Source organism: Rhinolophus sinicus, chromosome 18 (genome assembly GCF_057876585.1).
Source record: "Rhinolophus sinicus isolate RSI-liver-muscle chromosome 18, RSI-T2T, whole genome shotgun sequence".
NCBI classification, from domain to species: domain Eukaryota; kingdom Metazoa; phylum Chordata; class Mammalia; order Chiroptera; family Rhinolophidae; genus Rhinolophus; species Rhinolophus sinicus.
Genome location: NC_142518.1, coordinates 75,244,254 through 75,266,724, shown reverse-complemented (window position 1 = coordinate 75,266,724; position 22,471 = coordinate 75,244,254). Strand labels below are relative to the sequence as shown.

Genomic DNA, 22,471 nt, shown 5'->3' with positions numbered 1-22,471 from the left:
ACTTTCTTCAGCTCGGTGCTGAGGGCGCGCTGCCCTTTGGAGATGACAAAGCCCAAGTATTGTACTTGTTTTCTGCAGAGCTGGGCTTTCTTCCAGGAGACTCTATACCCTGTCTCAGCTAAGTGGGACAGGAGTGCCCGTGTCACAGTTTGGCACTCGGTTTTGGTGGCACAACCTAGGAGCAGATCATCCACATATTGCAATAGAGTGCAGCGGTATTCTTCTCGAGGGAAGGTGGCTAAATCTGAGGCTAGCGCTTCCCCAAAGAGGGTTGGGGAGTTTTTGAAGCCCTGTGGGAGCTGAGTCCATGTCAGCTGGAGCTGCTGGCTGGTATCAGGTTCAGTCCATTCGAAGGCGAACAGTGATTGGCTCTGGGGCGCCAATCGAATGCAGAAGAATGCATCTTTCAGGTCCAGGCAGGTGAACCATCTGGCCTCCAGGGGCAGCTGACTGAGGAGGGAATACGGATTTGGGACTACGGGGTGTAGGGAGACTGTGGCTTGGTTTACTGCTCTTATATCTTGTACTGGCCAGTATTCTCCATTGGACTTCCTTACCGGCAGGAGGGGCGTATTCCATGGCGACTGGCACGCTATGAGTATCCCTGCTGCTCTGAGACAGGCGAGGTGTTACTGAATTCCTGCCTGAACTTCCTTGGTGATGGGGTATTGGCATAACCATTGGGGTTGGGCTCCGTGTCTCAGTTCCACCAAAACTGGGGCCTTATGTTTTGCTAGCCCAGGCAGGTTATCCTCAGCCCAAACCTCCAGGAAATCAGCCCTGTATGCTTCTGGGTTTTGTTCTACACTGCCGGTCTCGTAGAGCCTCCATTCTTCTTCCCTCAGGGTGGTGATAGACAGAATAAGTCCCTCTGACGGAGGCTGCAGTGACACGGTGGCTTGGGCTGATGGTTCGAAGGAGATCTGCACCCCTAGCTTGGTAAGGAGGTCGCATCCCAGGAGCGGGATTGGGCAGTCTGGAAAGTAGAGGAACTTGTGCGACAAGGTGTGTCCTCCTAATTTACAAGTCCGAACCTGGAGGAACTGTCGGCTCTTAGCTTGATCTCCGGTGGCTCCAATGATGGTGACTCTGCAGTCCCCTAGCGGTGCCACCAGCGTGGTGACTACCGAGTGTTCTGCTCCGTTATCTACCATAAAAGTCACTGTTTGGCCCCCTACAGCTAGGCCAACCGTGGGCTCATGGGGGCCGAGTTCAAACGAGCCCGGTCCTCCTCAGTCCGACTTGATTCCCTCTAATCCTATGAAGTCGGGCTCCGGGCTGGTTGGGTTGGGGCCACGGGGAGGCTGAGGCTGGAAGCGGGGTGTCTGGAAGTGGCTGGGCTGTGCCAGTCATTGGCTGCAGTGCGTAGGGAGGTGGTGGTGGCTCTTCGTTGGAGTCTCCCTGGTAAATGGTCTTAGTCTTGTCTTTCTGGGCACGGCCTTGTGGGTTCTGTGCAACAAGGACCCTGGACTGTCCCTTACTATTGGAGCAGAACCGTCCCCAAGGAGGAAGGGTTCTGGCTACTTCCAACCATGAGTCAACGTAAGGGAACTGGTCTCAATGTCCTGGGGTCCCGGTGATAACTATGTAGACTTGGCAAATCATGGGGACGTCGAGAGAGCCTTCTGAGGGCCATCTCACGTCAAAACTTGGCCACTCCAGTTCACATAAAGTGCGGAGATGTCCGGGGGTCGGTCATTTTGACCCCGTAGTCACCTCCAAAACCTTTCCTGAAATTCTTTAACATGCAGTCTAGAACTGTGGGCTTCCCGTCACTCCCTCCCATGATGTTTGGTGTTACGTAGACAAGGAAGGGTCTCAATCAGGCGCCTGCCTGTCCGTGTCCCTCGCGGGAACTTTGGGTATGTCTTGGCTAAGGTGTGCCCATATAAGCCCTGGCCCAGTCGCACTCCGAGAGTGCGAATCACCGTTATGTTGTACGATGCTACCACAGATCGCAGGTTGGGGCTCACTTGGGCTCCGTAGCCGACAGGCTGTGGATCCACACAGAATCCGTTCAGGACCAATCACATACACATTCATTCAGGGAGGAAAGATGCCCTCCCCCGGAACGGCCCTAACTAGAGTCTGAAGTGGGACTCAAGGGGAGGTGATCAGGCTACCCTTCTGCCCTTAGGCAGGCCTAACTGGGTCCGAGCCCTGGGGTCTTACGGTGTCCGATGTCCTGGTTGACTGTCCATCCTTTCTCTCTACTGGGGTCCAGCAGGGAGTCATGGGCTGGAGCCCTTGGGAGGTCGCCGGTCCCGGCCTGCTGAAATCAGCAGGGGCGCCTAGCCCCGTCTCAGCTCTCCTGCCACCCTACAGCCTGCTCTTGCCCAAACCGGTGGCTCAAGGGGCCAGTGTGGTTGGGTTTCCCGGTCAGGGAACCAAGAATGTTACGGATACCAAGACCAGAAAGAACCCAAGTGGCATTCAGTGAGTTAGGAAGGTCAGGTTTATTACGTTGGTGGGCTCAGTGGGTTCTTTCCCAAATACTGAGCCCCTAGCAAGGTTTTGAGCATGTTTTTATGGGTTGGGGACTTCCTTGAGTTGGGGAAGGGGTAGGCGTCGTCTGGTGATTGGCTCGGGGTGTGGCTTGGAGGGGGTTATGCGGAAGTGGGCTGGGGCTTAGGCTGGGGATTTCTCCCTTTGCTCGGACCACCATTTTAGGTCAGATCCACATGGCATGGAACCATTTTAGGTCAGTTTCTCCATCAGTTCAGCCTTCTAATTCTGACCAGTCAGTTCTTATCATGTAAGGGCCTGTGGGGACAGAGCCAGGAGTGCAGTTTCCAGGTTCTCGGCCTCACGAGGAAATGTGCTGGCTCAGGTAGTAAATGGCCATCAACTGTGATTGGGTGGCCATCAGCTGTGGCTAGTTGGCCATCAGCTATAACCAGTGAGCTATTGGCCACTAATATAACTGCTGTGGCTACGCTAGGAGCAAATGGGGGCTAGCAAGAAGATGGTGGCTGAACTAGCAAGTGTGGATTGCAGTTAGCAGGGCGGATTGCAATTAGCAAGTGGGGTTGATTGGTTGGTAGAGACAAATGGATGGCAGGTTGCGGATGGTGTGGCTCTTGCTTCGTGTGTCTCCAACCCGGCCGCCAGCAAGTCTATAGTGGTATGACTCCCCTATCTATAGCTCCGTGGGTGTTCCTTTTTGGCCTCACCAAGTCCTGCATTCTTATGTGGGGAGCGGGACAAGAGACCCCACATGACTCCCTGTGTGACAGGGCCACTGCTTGTTCCAATCTCTGTATTAACAGACCTTCACAGAGCCCACAGGCTGATTGCATAAACGTGGTTTTAATATAAGCTGGTTGTCTCATGCAGTCAGAGCATAAATCACCATCCTGTCTTCAGCCCTCAGTCCATTCCATCTCCATTCCTCTTTTTAGGAAGTTTCCAAATTGGTGATTTGGACAAATCAGCTACCACCTACACAAAGCAATTGAAAAGAAAGAAAAAAACTAACAAACCAATATTCTGTTTCCACTACTAGCTAAGTCTTTTATCTATGGTCCAGAAATCATCCCTAAATTGGTGTTTACATACTAGCTAGCTCCCCATGTTCCTGCCTAACCTAGCTAAGGGAAAAAAAGAAAGGAGGCTGGAGAGAGAGCAAAGAGAAGAGAAGACATATCTTAAAAACTCTCCCTATTTGTCGCATCCTACACCATCCCTATCACAAACCCCAAGCTCTAATTGAAAATGACACTAGACAATTGAAAGTGCCTCTGGGTTGGAAGGGAGCAGGTGGCTTTCCAAATTTAGCCTGAAATTTTGTGACACTTTTGTAGAACACTCATCTTCTGTTACATGTGCATAAAAATATTATTTCAAGCACATGATTTCTCACATTGACCCTACCCCCACAAATATACACCCAGAAGTACACAATTCTCTGGCTCTGTGTTTTATATAAAGGTGACTCGGCTTAGGAAGAGTATTTAAGTCTGCTTTCCCACACTTCTGTTCCTTTTTTTCCAGCCAGTACTGGCTTCCCTTCAGCAGTGTGTGTGTGTGTGTGTGTGTGTGTGTGTGTGTGTGTGTGTGTGTGTTATGGGGGATCAGTGGAGGGAGGAGAGGAGGAAGAGGAAAAATAAGGCATCAATCATGGGTTTAGGACCAGCTCCAAGAGTGGTCTAAGTTGGGAGTCTATAAATAACCAGAAAGTAAATATTTAGGCTTTGCCAGCCATAAGGTCTCTGTTGCAGCTATACAACTCCACCATTGTAGCACGAAAGCAGACACAGATGATATGTAAATGAATGAGAAAGGATGCATTCCAATGAAACTTGTGGTGAGCTGTATTTGGCCAGCAGACTGTGGTATGCAGACTCCTGATCTAAACTAATGTGAAGGCTGGAGATCATGAATGTATGACCATTGTTTGAGTCTCTGTTCAGTGTCTTGCAGCTTCACAGGTCATTACTGTGAACACCACTGATTACTATTCAGTCATGGGAGTGGAAGTCACTAGAGAAGGATGCGGGGGATTAGGCCCAGTGTGGCTTGACCTCAAGACATACTCTGGTAGTGCTGTTCTTATTTCTTTATTTTCATTAAATTTATTGGAGTGACATTGGTTAGTAAAATTCTGTAGGTTTCAAGTGTACATTTCTATAATATATCATCTGTATATTGCATTGTGTGTTTAGCATTATTCATCCTGGCCAAGACATAGAAACAACCAAAGTGTCCTTCAATAGATGATTGGATAAAGATCTGGTAGTGCTATTTTAATACAGAAATTCTGAAAGGAGTTTGCTTCCTTTCTATTTCTTCTACTTCCTAAAAGTATAATGTGTGTTTTGTTTGGGGAGGAGAATAGATGATAAGAGGAAGATAGGGAGGTTTCCTTAATCAGTGACTTGAGATTCTGATGAATTAGATTCCAGTTAACTGAGGTCTGTCTGCCTCCAAGTTAACAGCAGAGTGAGCTTGCTCAGCAGGCAGGTCTTAGTACTGCCAAGTTCAGTGCACTTGCCCATCAGTGTCCAAGGTTCACAAGCAGCTTAATCATAAGTCTTGCAGGCCTAGATTATGCCTGGGTCTCAGTGCCCCTGAGAGGGCTTCTGTAATATGTTGGCAGGATGCTCTTCTTCAGAGGGTATGAATCTTCTCAAGGCCTGGAGTGGCAAATAAGTTTTGCTTTGTGTGCCAGTCCCAGATGATTAGTAGGTAGCTGCTGTCTTTTGAGAGGGATTTTGAGGCCACATCTGGGGTGAATGGGAAAGCAAGTCTGCTTTATTAATGAGGCCTACTATGGACAAGGGAGGACAGGGGGAAGCAGAAAGGCACCAGCTCTGCTCCAGGCCTGGTGAACTGGAAAGGATATCTAAGAAATGTAGACTATTTGCTGAGTCCTATCCACTAGTGCCTGGCTGGCTGGTGAGAGGCATTCCTTCAAACATCTGAGTGAATCAAGTGAGCCACTGGGAAGGCAGCCCAGTCAGGGCCTATTTTTGTGGCTACTATCCTGTGGTACAATCTAGAGTATACTCCTGCCCAGGGGGTCCCGTAAAGAGGGCTGTGCATCATCTGTATTCATGGTGCTAACACTGAGGGGTGCAGACAGAGACAGGGAAGGGAGGGTCCTAGCCACTAAGGTTTCAGCAATCTACTGGGAGAAACTGATAATGCAAATTGTGTCTAAACCATAAAGCAGATTGAAATACATGCTATAAGAACAGATTAAGGAAAATACTATGAGAGCACAGGGGAAAGAAATGAGCTTTAAGCCATAGGAGATGGGGTTGGGGCCTTAGAGAAAGAGATCAGGGAAGTTCCTATGGAAGAGTTAGCCTATGAAGTAGGTTTTAAAGGGAAGGTTGATTTTGAGGTTTAGAGAGGACATTGAAGACTTGCTTCCTTAAGGGTCTCCCTGCCTGTGGTCCAGTGTATCTCAGTCTTATCACATTCCTCAAGTATGTTGAGGCATGAATATGTCCCATCCATTAATCTGTCAAATTTTTCGAGAACCTACAGTGTGCCTGGTTGTGAGCCAGCGGCAACAGCAGTATGACCTAACCTCTCCCCTAGGGAACCATGTTTCTCAGTGGGGAATCTCCACTCCAGTCTCCCTTCCTGTCAACCCACCTTTCCACTACAATCAGAGCCTGCCTGTTTGCTTTTGTTTCAATTTTTATTCATTTTATTTATTTCTAATAGGAAATACAAGCAAATGGTCCAAAAAATGCAAAAGGATATAAATAAAAAGTTTTCTTCCCAAATCCTGTCTTGTCTAACCATTGTTAAGTTCCTTAGGTATTGTGCAGGAGAGAGGCCTCAAAAACACAAGCAAATATGGACACACTCTTATCACAAATGGCAACATATCATACATATTGTTCAACATCTTGCTTTTTTCACAGAACCATGCATCGTGGAGTGCTTTACATAAGTACATAAAAAGAGACTAGCCATTTTATAGCTGCATACTATTCCTTTGGATGGATTGCCATGAATGATTTAACCAGTGTCCTATTAATAGATATTTAGGTTTTCCAAAATCTTTTGCTAATGAGTAATCTTTACATATGTGGGAGTATATTTGTATGATAAATTCCTAAAAGTTGAATGTCTGCATCAAATTGCCTGGGCATTTGTAACTGTTATACATATTGCCAAATTGCCCTCCACGAAGATTTTCCAATCTACACATCCACCAGCATGATGTGTTATCACACATTTTCATATTCCTCAATCTGATACATGAAACATAAGATCTCATTGCTACATTAAATTGCATTTCTCTTATTATGAGCAACCTTGAGCTTTTCCTATATTTAATAGTCATTTGCATTTTCTGTGCACAGTTCTTGTCTGTTGCCCATTTTTCTATTGGCTTAGTGGTACTTTATTAATTTGCAGTATCTATATAGTGAGGAAATTAGCTCTTTGTGATGTAAATTGTAAATGTTTTTCCCAGGTTACAGATCCTTCACTTTACTTCTTATAATTTCTCCCATTTCTCACTCAGAGCAGGTAGAAAAGTGACTTTATCGAGGATCTTTTCCTGCCTCATCATACAGTCTAGAGAAGTTTCTTTCTTTCTTGCCCCACCTCTTACATTTGGATCCTATTTTTGCTCTTCCTTGCTAAAATATTGCCTGGTTCGTGATTATCTGCCTTTTTCAAGTCAGGGAATTTTTCAGAATCTGATTAAAGCTGTGGACCTAATGCCTAGAAATATACTCTCATATAACATACCTACAATTTTGCATGTTTTTTTTGGGAGTTCACAACTTTTCTGAGGAGTAGTGTTCCTTTTTTTCACTTATTTTTTTAAGTTCATTGGGGTGAAAATTGTTAGTAAGATTACATAGATTTCAGGGCTACAATTCTGTATTACATCATCTATAAATCCCATTGTGTGTTCACCACCCAGAGTCAGTTCTCCTTCCATCACCATATATTTGATCCCCCTTACCCTCATCTCCCACCCCCCTCTCCCCTTACCTCTGGTAACCACTAAACTATTGTCTGTGTCTATGAGTTTTTGTTTCTTCATTTGTTTGTCTTGTTCTTTTGTTGTTTTTGGTTTATATACCACATATCAGTGAAATCATATGGTTCTCTGCTCTTTCTGTCTGACTGATTTCGCTTAGCATTATACTCTCAAGATCCATCCATATTGTCACAAATGGTCCTATTTCATCTTTTCTTACTGCCGAATAGCATTCCATTGTGTATATATACCACAACTTCTTTATCCATTCATCTATCGAAGGACATTTTGGTTGTTTCCATGTCTTGGCCACCGTAAACAAAGCTGCAATGAACATTGGAGCACACGTGTCTTTATGGATAAATGTTTTCAGATTTTTGGCTAGATACCCAGGAGAGGGATTGCTGGGTCATATGATAATTCTATTCGTAATTTTTTGAGGAACCTCCACACTGCCTTCCATAACGGCTGCACCAGTCTGCATTCCCACCAACAATGTAAGAGGGTTCCTTTTTCTCCACAGCCTCTCCAACACTTGTTACTATTTGTCTTGTTGATGATAGCCATTCTAACTGGGGTGAGGTGATATCTCATTGTGGTTTTTATTTGCATTTCTCTGATGATTAGTGATGTTGAGCATTTGTTCATATGTCTATTTGCCATTTGTATGTCCTCTTTGGAGAAATGTCTCTTCAAGTCCTCTGCCCATTTTTCAATTGGGTTGTTTGTTTTTTTGTTGTTGAGTTGCATGAGTTCCTTGTATATTCTGGATATTAGCCCCTTATCGGAGGCACTGTTTGCAAAAGTCTTCTCCCATTCAGTTGGTGGCCTCTTTATTTTGTCAATGGTTTCTTTTGCTGTGCAGAAGCTATTAAGTTTGATATAATCCCATTCATTCGTTTTAGCTTTTACTTCCCTTGCGTTTAGAGTCAAATTCATAAAATGCTCTTTAAACCCAAGGTCCATAAGTTTAGTACCTATGTTTTCTTCTGTGCAGTTTATTGTGTCAGGTCTTATATTTAAGTCTTTGATCCATTTTGAATTAATTTTGGTACATGGTGACAGATAGCAGTCCAGTTTCATTCTTTTGCATGTGGCTATCCAATTATCCCAGCACCATTTATTGAAGAGGCTGTCTTTTCTCCATTGCATGTTTTTTGCTTCTTTGTCAAAAATTATCTGTCCATATTTATTCGGGTTTTTTTCTGGGTTTTCAATTCTATTCCATTGGTCTATGTGTCTTTTTGTCTGCCAATACCATGCTGTTTTGATTATTGTAGCCCTGTAGTACAAGCTAAAGTCAGGGAGTGTGATACCTCCAGTATTGTTTTTTTTTCCTTAAGATTGCTTTGGCTATTCGGGGTCTTTTGTGGTTCCAAACAAATCTGATGATTTTTTTGTTCTATTTCTTTAAAAAATGCCATTGGGATTTTGATGGGGATTGTATTAAATCTGTATATTGCATTGGGTAATATTGCCATTTTAACTATGTTGATTCTTCCAATCCATGAGCACGGAATGTCTTTCCATTTCTTGGTGTCTTCAATTTCTTTCAAAAATGTCTTATAGTTTTCAGCATATAAGTCTTTCACATCCTTGGTTAAGTTTATTCCTAGGTATTTTATTCTTTTTGCTACAATCGCAAAAGGAATTGTTTTTTGTATGTCTTTTTCTGAGATTTCATTGTTAGTATATAGTTAAGCAATGGACTTTTGTACGTTGATTTTGTAGCCAGCCACTTTACTGTATTCGTTGATTGTTTCTAATAGCTTTTTGGTGGTGTCTTTAGGGTTTTTATATATAGCGTCATGTCATCTGCAAAGAGTGATAACTTAACTTCTTCATTCCCAATTTGGATGCCTTTTATTTCTTTCTCTTGCTTGATTGCTCTGGCAAGGACTTCCAACACTATGTTGAAAAGCAGAGGTGATAGGGGACAGCCCTCTGGTGTTCCTGACCGTAGAGCAAAGGGCTTCAGTTTTTCACCATTAATTATGAGATTAGCTGAGGGTTTGTCATAATACTTATTTTTTTTTAACTTTTTATTACATTTGGGTAGTGGTATAGGTTAGTAAAATTGTATAGGTTTCAAGTGTACAATTCTATAATACATCATCTGCATGTTGAATAAATCACCCAAAGTTTCTTGAAGCATGGCCTAAGGAAAACCTGTATCAGAATCTCTTGGGAACCTTGTTTAAAATGCAGATTCTTGAGCCCCTCTCTAGAGTGAAGGTACTAGACTCTGCAAATGGATGGGACCATGGAATCTGCATTTAAATACACTCTGGTAATTCTGATATACACAAAAGCATTCCACAACCTAGGGGCACCCATATATCCAGGTCAAGAACCCCTGGTTTAAGGCTCAATCCCCATCTCGAGTATTTGAATTCTGATAGGAAAATTTGAAAGAGTACAATCCTCAGAATTCAAGACTCAAAGGAATCTATAAAGGTGGAGTGACTGAAGGGGTAACTGACACTCTTGGGCAGAGGTCTCTCAGATTACACCAGGTTATCAGTCAATTACAACAACATCCGACTGTGTGTTTGTGTGTGTGTGTGTGTGTGTGTGTGTGTGTGTGTGAAAGGGAAAATCATATGTGAAGCTATCTTTATCTTTTTTGATATGTAGATCAAAAATGATCTTTACAATATTTTCTCTCTTTCTCCCTCCCCACTTTCTCGCCACTTTCATTAAAGTAAAAGGAAAGCACAACCTCACTCCAACTGGAAAAGGCACTGTTAAAGGGTAAAGTAGTTCATGGGAAAAGCAGGCTTCAATAGCAGCTTTCATCTTGCTAGAATAGACTGTTGATAAGAGTGATTTGACTAGCATTTGATATTTTTCACAGAAGAGTGTGCTAAGGGGAAACACTCACTTAGTTGTCAAGACCTCAGCTTGTGTTCTCTAGGGGCCATAGGGCCATTCTTTCATGATGGTGGCACTTACCCATCCTGTATGCAACCTACCCCAGGGGACCCACTAGCTTTCTTTGTTGACCAGTGTGTGCTATTTCTTCTCATGAAATACACTATGGTCTCTTATAGCAGTGTCTCTTTTTATTTATTTATTTATTTATTTATTTATTTATTTATTTATTTTATTAGTTTCAGGTGCACAAGACAAAGCAAAACTTAGATGTTTATCATTTACATCCCTCACACTGTGTGAACCCCCCTCCCCCATCCACCATCCCCCCGTACATTCCCAAAACCTCTCACCTTCCCCTTATCCCCACCCCCCCGCCCCTCTAGCAACCCTCTGTTTTTCCTCCATGTTTCCAAAACTGTCTAGATTCCGCATATAAGTGAGATCATATGGTATTTGTCTTTCTCTTTCTGACTTATTTCACTTAACATAATGTTCTCTAGGTCCATCCATGTTGTTGCAAATGGTAAGATTTCTTTTTTCTTTATGGCTGCGTAATACTCCATTGTATAAATATACCACAGTTTCTTAATCCAGTCGTCTACTGATGGGCATTTCGGTTGTTTCCAGGTCTTGGCTATTGTGTATAGTGCTGCAATAAACATAGGAGTGCATAAAGATTTTTGAATTGGAGATTTGGATTTCTCCGGATAGATACCTAGGAGTGGGATTGCTGGATCATAAGGTAGTTCCATTTTCAGATTTTTGAGATACCTCCAAACTGTTTTCCATAGTGGCTGCACCAATCTGCATTCCCACCAACAGTGCACCAGCGTTCCCTTTTCTCCGCATCCACGCCAGCACTTGTTGTTTGTTGATTTATTGATGATAGCCATCCTGACTGGGGTGAGGTGGTATCTCATTGTGGTTTTTATTTGCATTTCTCTAATGGTTAGTGAGGTTGAACATTTCTTCATATGTCTGTTTGCCATCTGTGTGTCCTTTTTAGAAAAATGTCTCTTCATGTCCTCTGCCCATTTTTTAATTGGGTTGTTTGTTTTTTTGGAGTTGAGTTGAGTGAGTTTTTTATAAATTTGTGATATTAACCCCTTATATATGGTGCTGGGAAACTTGGACAGACACATGCAAAAAGATGAAGCTGGATCACCTCCTTACACCACATACAAAAATAAATTCAAAATGGCTTAAAGATTTAAATGTAAGATCTGAACCCATAAAATTCCTAGAAGAAAATATAGGAAGAAACTTCACAGACATTACCCGGAGTAAGATTTTTACTGATATATCCCCTCGTGCGAGGGAAGTAAGAGAAAAAATAAACATGTGGGACTACATCAAACTAAAAAGCTTTTTCACAGCAAAGGAAACCATCAATAATACAAAAAGGGATCCTACTGATTGGGAAAAGATATTTGCCAATAGCAGTGTCTCTTAATTATGTTGACCTCTACCTGGACAAAAGCACCAAACACACAATTTGCATAAAGTGCTAGAACTCCTTGAAGTTCCTGAAGCCCATCCATGAGTTCCTTAAGGCACTACTTTTCAAACTCTAGCCTGGACTGCTGTGCACCTGGATCATTCTGGGACCTTGGTAAAAATCCCAAGGTCTATGCTTCACTACCGCCTACTGAACCAGAATCTCTGGGACACTGCCCACACAAGCTCCCCAGATGGTTCTGATACACACTGAAATGTGGGACACACTGGGTCTGAGCTAAGAACCCTGCTAGAGGAGTCCTTCCTGTGCTAGCAGTGGGATACTTCAGTTCACAGAGGAGTCTTCTCCAAGGGAAATCAATGAGCTCAGGGGAGTGCAAGACACTGGGGGCCATCACATGATCTTATCATGTGAGTCTCTAGGAAATGAGGCCAACACACTGATTTTGTTTCGTTTCCAGATCAGATTCTATCAGGGAGCATGCTTGGAGGCCGGCTTAGGAGATGAGAAAATAAGATAGTCCAGCCTGAGAGCTATTTAATGATTGTGTTTACAGATACACTTTATCTAAGCCCTCTGTACTGTAAACATGGGCTTGAAAATTGAGGTGGACAGTCTCCTGTGCCTCAGCGAGGAGACGAACCTCAAGTGAACCAATGCCTGGTTAATAACAGAGCATCTGGCGATGGCAGCCTGCCTTGCTTCTGGCAGCCTGAGAGCATGTAGTGTGAGGTGGGGGGGAAAGGCATTCTCTCCTCAGGTCCATTGCTCAGGTATGGTGCCACCTCCCTTGATGCAACTCAGATAGCAGCTGCTCTCTGGAGGAGCTGTGTGACTCTTCAGTGCAGCCCCCCTTCTGCCCTGCTATTACCTTCCAGCTAACAAGCAATCTTTGTGGAGATGCGGAGAGCAGCCTTTCTGGAGGGCTACATGTGCTCCTCCTGACAGATGGATAGAGAAGCCACAGCAGGGGGAAGGAGGCTAGAATGTGCAGGCTGCTTAGTGTGCACACAAAAGATAGAAGATTCCACCCAACAGCCATGCCAGGTCTTGTGGCAAGAGAGGCACATTATGGTTTATTTCATGGAACAAGTGTGCTTCAAGTTGGTCACCTTTAGTGTGAGGTCTACTCTGCCACCCCAGAAGTCAACTCAGCTCTCAATCCCAAGAGGAAACACTGGGTCCCAATGGAACCAAACAAGGCTAAAAACAAACAAACAAACAAACAAACAAACAAACAAAAAACACCAAAAAAACAAAACCAAAAAAAACCACAGAAAAACAAAACAAGAACAACAAGCACAGAAGACTGATTTCCAAACTTAACCTCCAATTTATTAAGTATCAGTGACAGTTCTATCTGCAGCAGCAATATGTTCCCTCCTTGATTTGGTTTGGATGGTGGGCGAACTTCTCCTAGTCCCAACTCTAAAACATCTCACATCGGGCTCTGCACTTGGGCCTAAAATCTTCACCACTGGAGGTGCTTCTTTACATTAGGGTATGCATTCTCAATGGAGTGACATCACCCCCATGGAGACAGAAATTGGTTCTTGGGGATGGAAGTATCTTAGATATTCCAATGGTGTGTGTCCCTCCAAAGGGCAAAGTATATAAACAGATGTATACTACATCTGTGGTATTAAAATTTCACGAGGAGAAAGAGATTAGTGGCTCCTTAGTGGCACAATAATGCAAAAAAAGAAAAATGGTTGAGAAACACTGCTCTAGGGGAAGGGTAAAGAATGCCCAATTCCAGGGCCAAAACTAATCTTTGGCCTGCTTATTTTCAGATTGGCCTGTTCTTTCTTTGGTCATTGCAGTAGTAAGTGAGAAAATAATGTTCTCCTAGGCAGACTGCCCTAGCTGAGTCATTTAGAGGGAAGGGACAGGTTGAAAGATGAAGAACTGTTGGAGATTTGTGAAGGGTGCCTGCCTAATAATTTAATTGGAATTTCAAAGGCTGAAGCTTAAAGACTACATTAGTTTCGAACATCAACTTATCTTGCTAATACTCACCTCAGTATTCTCAGAATTTATAGTGTCTCTTTCTGCCTCAAATCAAATGAGGGTAATCTGAATCAGAGAAGGCCCTTGGATTATCTTGGCTATGGGTTGGTGACCCCATATGACAAAAGCGCTCCCCACCACTTGGTTCAGGAATTGATCTCCTCACCCAATATTCCTTACTCCCAATGCGTCAACAGAAACCTGGCTTCCCAGGTAGGCTTCTCTGGTGCAGCTGGCTCATTTCCTCACAATCTACCAACTTCCAAGCCAGGAGGTGACGTACATGTCCTCCTCGTTCCCCAGCAATTCTTCCAGAACAATATTCCTCCACCTTCATGTCCAAACCACTACTGCTTTGAAGCTCTTTCTAGCCAACAATACCACATTTTCCCTTTGTGCAGTATGGTCATCTCCTAAAGTACCTATTATTCAGTGAATACTTACACACCTGCCTCTCTGTCTTCCTCTCCATCCCAAGTCCTGCCGTCTTTCTGGATCTCTACTCAGCACTTTGAAAATTCAGTTTCCATTCTCCCTATAGCAGATAAAGTGATATTTTAAAAATACAAATTGTATCATGTCTTCCATCTGTTTAAAACTCTCCAGTGGCTTCCCAGTGCTCTTAAGATAAAGCCCAGTCATGAGCTGATTAACCATAGGAATAAATTTTGAGAAATGCATGGGTAGGCGATTTTGTCATTGTGTGGACATCATAAAGTGCACTTACACAAACCTGGATGGTATAACCTACTACACACCTAGGCTATATGGCATAGCCTATTGTTCTCAGGTTACAAGCCTGTACAGTATGTTACTGTACAAAATAACACAAGATTAAATCAAGTGCAAGAGAAAATGAGGCAATCAAGAGACACAGTGAACACGAGATGTATGAGGCTGCTGCCAGCATTAGACAACATACCGTTTTACAGCAATTTTTTTTTATAAGTAGAAAAAGTGCACTCTAAAATAATAATTAAAAAGTCTAGTATAGTAAATATATAAACCAGTAACATACTTGTTTATTATCATTATCAAGTGTTATGTACTGTACATAGTTGTGTGTGCTATACTTTTAAAGGATTGTCAGCACAGTAGGTTTATTTATACCAGCATCACCACAAACACATGAGTAATGTGTTGTGCTAAGATATTATGTGACTACGACATCACTAGGTGATAGGAATTTCTCAGTTGCATTATAATCTTACAGGACCACCCTTATCTGTGGTTGACCAAAGCATCAATAAGTGAGCAACACTATTTCTCACAATGTGTGTGTTACAAGGCCCTGCATTATCTGGTTCCCACCTACTTCTGGTCTCTCTTCTCGGGTTCTTGTGTTCTCTCACTCTGCTCTAGCTACATGAACTCATCAAGCTCGTTTCCTAAGGTCCCTTACATTTGCTTTTCCACCACTTTGTTCAGGCATCGATCTCCTCACCCAATGTTCTGTACTCCCAACTTTTTGCATGAATTTTGCAAAATTTTGCATTCCTCCCAAATTTCTCAACTTTCCAGTTCACAGCTAAAATGTCACTTCAGAGAGGCATCCCTTGACTACCCTGTATAAAATAACCCCTTACCTTCATTCCACTCTGTTACTCTCTGTCACATTATCCTTAATTTCATAGCATATATTATGTTGTTAAATGACCTTGTCTGTTTGTTTTGTCTGTCTCCCTCAATTTGATTGTATTAAGAAAAAAGGCTTTTCTCTATTTTGTTCACTACTGTATCTCTAGGACCTAAAATAATGCCCTGTGCATAGTAAGTGTGGTAAGCATTTTCTAAGATGGCTCCCATGATCCCTTCCTGTTCTATTCACACCCTTGTGTAATTCCTTGTGCTTGAGTGTGGGCTAAACTCTGACTCTTGTCTAACAAGCAGAATGCAGCAAAAGTGGCAGATGTCACTTCAGAGATCGGGTTACAGAAATCTGTAATGCCCATCTTGAATGCCATCTCTCACTCTTTTGCTCACTCACTATGAAGGAAGCCAGATTCCATGTTGGAAGTTACTCTATGGAAAGGCCCCCATAGCAAGGAACTGATACATCTGGTCAATAGGTAGAGAGGCCCTGAGGCCTGCCAGAAACCATGTGAGTGAGCTTGGAAGGGAACTAGAAGTGGATCGTCCTTCAGTCAAGTCTTAAGATACATCCCTGGTCAACACCTTTATTGCAATCTGTGAGACACACTGAGATAGAGGCAACTAGATAAGCTACACTCAGATTCCTGACTCACAGACACAGTGAGATCACAACAAATGTTTTAAGCTCCTAGATTTTGGGGTAATATGTTGCACAGAAATAAATAAATAATGCAGTAGATTGCCAATAAATACCTGTTGGATTAGTGAATTTCGGTAACCTCAACACCCACATACCTTTTTATTTCAATTATAGTTGACACTCATTTCATTTTATATTAGTTTCAGGTGCACAGCATAGTGGTGAGACATTTATATAATTTATTATGTAATCCCTCTGGAAGTCTAGTGTCCACCAGGCACTATACATAGTTGTTACAATATTACTGACTGTATTCCCTAAACTGTACTTTACAACCCTGTGACTATTTTGTAACTACCAATTTGAACTTCTTAATCTCTTCACCTTTTTCACCCAGTACCCCAACCCCCCTCCCATCTGGTAACCCTCAGTTTGTTCTGTGTATCTATGAGTCCTTCTCTGTTTTGGGTTTTCTTGTTTGTTTGTTTGTTTGATTTGTTCTTTAGGTTCCACATATAAGTGAGATCACATCGTATTTGTCTCTCTCTGACTTATTTTACTTAGCATAATACCCTCGAGATCCATCCATGTTGTCCCAAATTGTAAGATTTCAATTTTTTATGACTGAGCAACATTCCATTGTATATATGTACCACATCTTCTTTATCTAGTCATCTATCGATGTAAATTTAGGTTGTTTCCATATGTTGGCTATTGTAAAAAGTGCTGTAGTAAACATAACAGTACATATGTCTATTCAAATTAGTGTTTTAGGTTTTTTTTGGATAAATATCCAGAAGTAGAATTGATGGGTCTAGAGGTAGTTCTATTTTTAATTTTTTGAGGAAAATTCAAACTGTTTTCCATAATGCCTACATCATTTTGCAGTCTCACGAAGAGTGCATGAGTGTTCCCTTTTCTCCACATCCTCACCAACACTCGTTTGATTTATTGATGATAGCCATTTTGACAGGTATGATGTGGTATCTCATTGGGGATTTCATTTCCATTTCTCTGATAATTAGTGATGTTGAGTATCTGGTCATATGTCTATTGGCCATCCCCATGTCCTCTTTGGAGAAATGTCTATTCAGTTCCTCTGTCCGTTTTTCAATTGGGTTGCTTGTTTTTTGTTTTGTTTTTTCTTTTGGTGTTGAGTTGTAAGAGTTCTTTATAAATTTTGGATACTAACCCCTTCTCAGATGTATCAATGGCGAATATGTTCTCCCATTTAGTAGGATTTTTTTTCATTTTCTGCATGGTATCCTTTGTTGTGCAAAAACTTTTTAGTTTGATAAAGTCCCATTTTTTAATTTTTGTTTTGTTTCCCTTGCCCAAACAGATATATCATGAGAAAAATATTACTAAGGGCAATACTGTAGTTTACTGCCAATGTTTCTTCTGGGAGTTTTATGGCTTTGGGTCTTACATTTAAGTCTTTAATCCATTTTGAGTTTATTCTTGTATATGGAATAACAATATGGTCCAGTTTTATTTTTTTCACATATCTATCCATTTTCTCAAGCACCATTTATGGAATAGACAGTATTTACCTCATTGTATATCTTGCTTCCTTTGTCATAGTTTAAATAACCATATAGGCATGGATTTATTTCTGGGCTCTCTATTCTGTTCCATTGATCTATGTGTCTGTTTTTATGCCATTACCATGCTGTTTTGATTACTATGGACTTGTAACACAGTTTCATATCAGGAAGCGTGATACCTCCAGCTTTGTTCTTTCTCAGGATTGCTGTGAGTATTCAGTATCTTTTATGAGTCCATATAAATTTTAAGATTACTTGTTCTAGCTCTGTAAAAAATGCCATTGGTATTTTGATAGGGATGGTATTGAATCTACATATAGCTTTAGGTCACAAACACAGTTTAACTATATTAATTCTTCATATCTATGAGCATGGTATGTATTTCCATTTGTTTGTATCTTCTTCAATTTATATCTTGAAAGTCTTACAATTTCCGAGTACTGGTCTTTTACCTCTTGGTTAAATTTATTCCTAGGTACTTAAATTTTTTTGGATGCAATGGTAAATAAGATTGTTTTCTTAATGTCTCTTCCTGAGACTTCATTGGTGGTGTATAAAAATGCAACCGATTTCCGAATGTTAACATTGTATCCTGCTAATTTACTGAATTGATTGATCAGTTCTAGTAGTTTTTTTGGTGGAATCCTTAGTGTTATCTGTATATAGTATCATGTCATCTGCAAATAATGACAGTTTTACTTCTTCCTTTCCAATTTGGATGCTTTTCATTTCTTTTTCTTGTCTGATTGCTCTGGCTAGTGCTTCCAATACTATGTTGCATAAAAGTGGCGACAGGGGGCATCCTTGTCGTGTTCCTCATCTTAAGGAGAAGGCTTTTAGCATTTCCCCATTGAGTATGATGTTAGCTGTGGGCTTGTTTTATATGGCCTTTATTATGTTGAGATATGTTCCCTCTATTCCCACTTTGCTGAGAGTTTTTATCATAAATGGATGCTGGATTTTGGCGAATGCTTTTTCTACATCTATTGATATGAACATAGGACTTTTATTTTTCATTTGGTTTATGTGGTGTATCACGTTAATTGACTTATGGGTATTGAACCAAACTTGCATAGCAGGAATAAATCCCACTTCATTGTGGTGCATGGTCTTTTTAATGTATTGCTGAATCCTGTTTGCTAATATTTTGTTGGGGATTTTTTTTGCATCTATGTTCATCAGGGTAATTGGCCTATAGTTTTCATTTTTTTGGTAATGTCTTTGTCTGGTTTTGGAATCAGGGTAATGGTGGATTCATAGCACGAGCTTGGGAGGCTTCCTTTCTCTTGAGATTTTTGGAAAAGTTTGTGAAGAATAGGTATTAATTCTTCTTTGAATGTTCGGTAAAATTCACCTGTGAAGAAATCTGGTCCAGGACTTTTGTCTGTTGGGTTTTTTGATTACCAATTCGATTTCATTAGTAGTAATCGGTAAGTTCAGATTTTCTGTTTCTTCTCATTCAACCTTGGAAGATTGTAAGCTTCTAACAATTTATCTATTTCTTCCAGATTGCCTAATTTGCTGGCCTATAATTGCTCATAATAATTTTCTTTTACTTTTTTCTTTTTCTATTTCTGTGGTGTCCATTGCCACTTCTCTTCTTTCATTTCTGATTTTATTTATTTGGGTCCTCTCTTTTTATCTTGATGAGTCTGGTTAAAGGCTTATCAATATTGTTTATCTTTTCAAAGAACCAGTTCTTGGTTTCATTGATGTTTTGTTTTGTTTATTTCCACTCTGATCTTTATTATTTCCTTTCTTCTACTCACTTTGGGCTTTGTTTGCTGTTTTTTTCTAGTTCCTTTACGTGTAAAGTTAGATTGTTTATTTGAGATTTTTCTTATTTCTTGAGGTAGGCCTTACTGCTGTGAATTTCCCTCTTAGGACTAACTGATTTTGCTCTGTCGCATAGATTTTCAGTTGTTGTGTTTTCATTTTCATTTGTCTCAATGTATCTTTTGATTTCTTCCTTAATCTCACTGTTAACCTTTTCATTGTGTAGTTGCATGTTATTTAGCCACCATGTGTTTGTAGGCTTTTTTGGGGTTTCTTTTCTTGTTTTTTTTTTTTGTTTTTGTTTTTGTTTTTTTTTTGTAATTGATTTCCAGTTCAGATCACTATGGTCAGAGAGGATGCGTGACATGATTTCAATCTTCTTGAATTTATTGAGACTTGTTTCGTGGCCTAACATGTGTTCTATCTTGAAAAATGTTCCATGTGCACTTGGAAAGGTTGTACGAGATCAGACTATTAAGTTTGTGAACTCATCCTAGAAAAGGTGCTACATACCTCATTGCTGAATATCACTATGGTCACTTTCGAAGTACTCCCTTTGGGAAGCTATGAACCGAAGCCAGTACCTGATCCACCCTTCAGAGCAATTTTGGAACTCTTTTTCCTGGAATGACCATCAGAGCAGTCGTTGTATTACCCTTGATGTCCTGAATGCCATCAAAATATCTTCCTTTCGATATGTCCCTTATCTTCGGGTAAAGAAAGAAGTCATTGGGGGCCAGATCAGGTGAGTAGGGAGGGTGTTCCAATGCAGTTATTTGTTTACTGGCTAAAAATTCCCTCACAGACAGTGCCGTGTGAGCTGGTGCAGTGTCGTGATGCAAGAGCCATGAATTGTTGGCAAAGAGGTCAGGTCGCCTAACTTTTTCACACAGTCTTTTCTGCACTTCCAAGTAGTAAATTTGGTTAAGTGTTTGTCCACTTGGTACAAATTCATAATGAATAATCTTTCTGATATGTATATAAAAAAGAGGTTAGCAACATTGTTGCAACAAAGTTTGTGAATTTATTTGTCAGACCTCGTATATACTGCTGCTTTGGGGCAGAATGCTCTAAAAACATCAATTAAATCCATCTGCTTTAGTGTGTGATTTAAGGCCACTGTTTCTTTCTTGATTTTCTGTCTGGATGATCTGTCCAGTGGTGTCAGTGGGATATTAAAGTCCCCTACTATGATTGTGTTACTGTCGATTTCTGCTTTTACTTATGTCAGTCAATATTTGCTTTATTGCTTTATACATCTAGGTGCTCCTATGTTGGGTACATAGACGTTCACTAGGATTATGTCCTCTTGTTGCGTTGATCACTTTATCATTATGTAATGTCCTTCTGTATCTCTTATTATAGTCTTTGTTTTAAAGTCTGTTTTTTCTGATATAAGTATTGCTACCCCAGCTTTTTTCTCATTTCCATTTGTGTGAAATATCTTGTTCCATCCCTTTACTTTCAGTCTACGTGTGTCTTTCGATCTGAGGTGGTCTCTTGTAGACAGCATGCATGCGTCTTGTTTCCTTTTCTATCCAGCTACCCTATGACTTTTGATTGGAGCATTTAGTCCATTTACATTTAAAGTGATTATTGATAGGTACATAGTTATTGCCATTTTATTATTCACATTTTTTATCTTCTTTGGTTTGTTTCTTTGTTTTCCCCTTTCTTCTTCTCCTTAAATAAGTCCCTTTAACATTTCTTGTAATACTAACTTGGTGGTAATGAATTCCTTGACCTTTTTGTTGTCTGGGAAGCTCTTTATCTCTCCTTCAACTTTAAATGATAGCCTTTCTGGGTAGAGTAGTCTTGTTTGTAGGTCTTTGCTTTTCATCACTTTGAATATTTTCTGCCACTCCCTTCTGGCCTGCAAAGTTTCTGTTGAGAAATCAGCTGACACTCTTAATGGGAGCTCCCTTGTAAGTAACTAGTTGTCTTTCTCTTCCTGCTTTTAGGATTCTCTCTTTGTCTTTAATCTTTGGCATTTTAATTTTCTTTTAATTTAGTGTGATTTTACTTTGAAAAGCAAAACTGGAAATTAAGAAAGTAAACTTATTTGATCACCTTAACACAGTTGTTGTTGTTGTTTTTTTTGTTTTTTTTTGTAATTTCAGCTGTATGCTAAATCTTTGTTTTCCCCTTTTTAAAAATTAGTTTCAGGTGTACAAAGCAATGTAATAGTTAGACATTTAAACCCCTCATGAAGTGAGAACCCACCTCCCAAGCTACTACCCCTCTGACATCTTATATGGCAGTTACATTACCATTGACTATCTTCCCTACGTTGTACTCTGCATCCGGTGAATATGTATACCTATATATTTAGTTACAGTTCACATTCAGTATTATTTTACTTCAGCTCTTCGGGTGTATTGCACATCGGTGAGGCATCTACACAGTCTATGAAGTGATCCCTCAGATAAGTCTAGTGCCCATCTGGCACCTTGCATTATCTTTACAACATTGTTGATTATATACCCCATACTGTATTAACTACCACTTTTCCACTTTGTATTTCTTAATGCCTTCACCTTTTTCATCCTGCTCCCAACCCCATTCCCATCGATCACCCTGATAGATTAGTACCTAACCATACCTAGTCATTACAACGTTATTGAGTATATTCCTTATGCTATACCCTACCTCCCCATGATTACTGTATAACAACCAATTTGTGCTTCTTACTCCCTTCCCCTTTCACCCATCCTTAAGCCTCTCCTATCTTAAAGAAGTCCCTCTAAGATTCCTTGTAATACTGGTTTGGTGGTGATTAACTTCTTCAGCTTTTTCTTGTCTGGGAAGCTCCTTATCTGTCCTTCAATTCTAAATGACAGCCTTTCTAAGTAGAGCAATCTTGGTTGTATGTCATTGCTTTTCATCACTTGGAATATTTCTTGCAACTCCCTTCTTGCCTGCAAAGTTTCTGTTGAGAAATCAGCTGACAGTCTTATGGTGGCTCCCTTTTAGGTAACTAACTGCTTTTCTCTTGCTGCTGTTAAGATTCTCTCTTTGTGTTTAACCTTTGGCCTTTTAATTGTGATGTGTGTTGGTGTTGGCCTCTTTGGGGTTCATCTTGTTTGGGACTCTGTGTGCTTTCTGTGCTTGAA

At 41.0% G+C, this 22,471-nt stretch overlaps 1 pseudogene; it reads left to right on the top strand.

Moving 5' to 3' along the window:
• Positions 1-2,233: 2,233 nt before the first annotated feature.
• The window catches only part of LOC109438315 (dynactin subunit 6 pseudogene), a 53,426-nt pseudogene continuing 33,188 nt past the window's right edge, over positions 2,234-22,471 (top strand).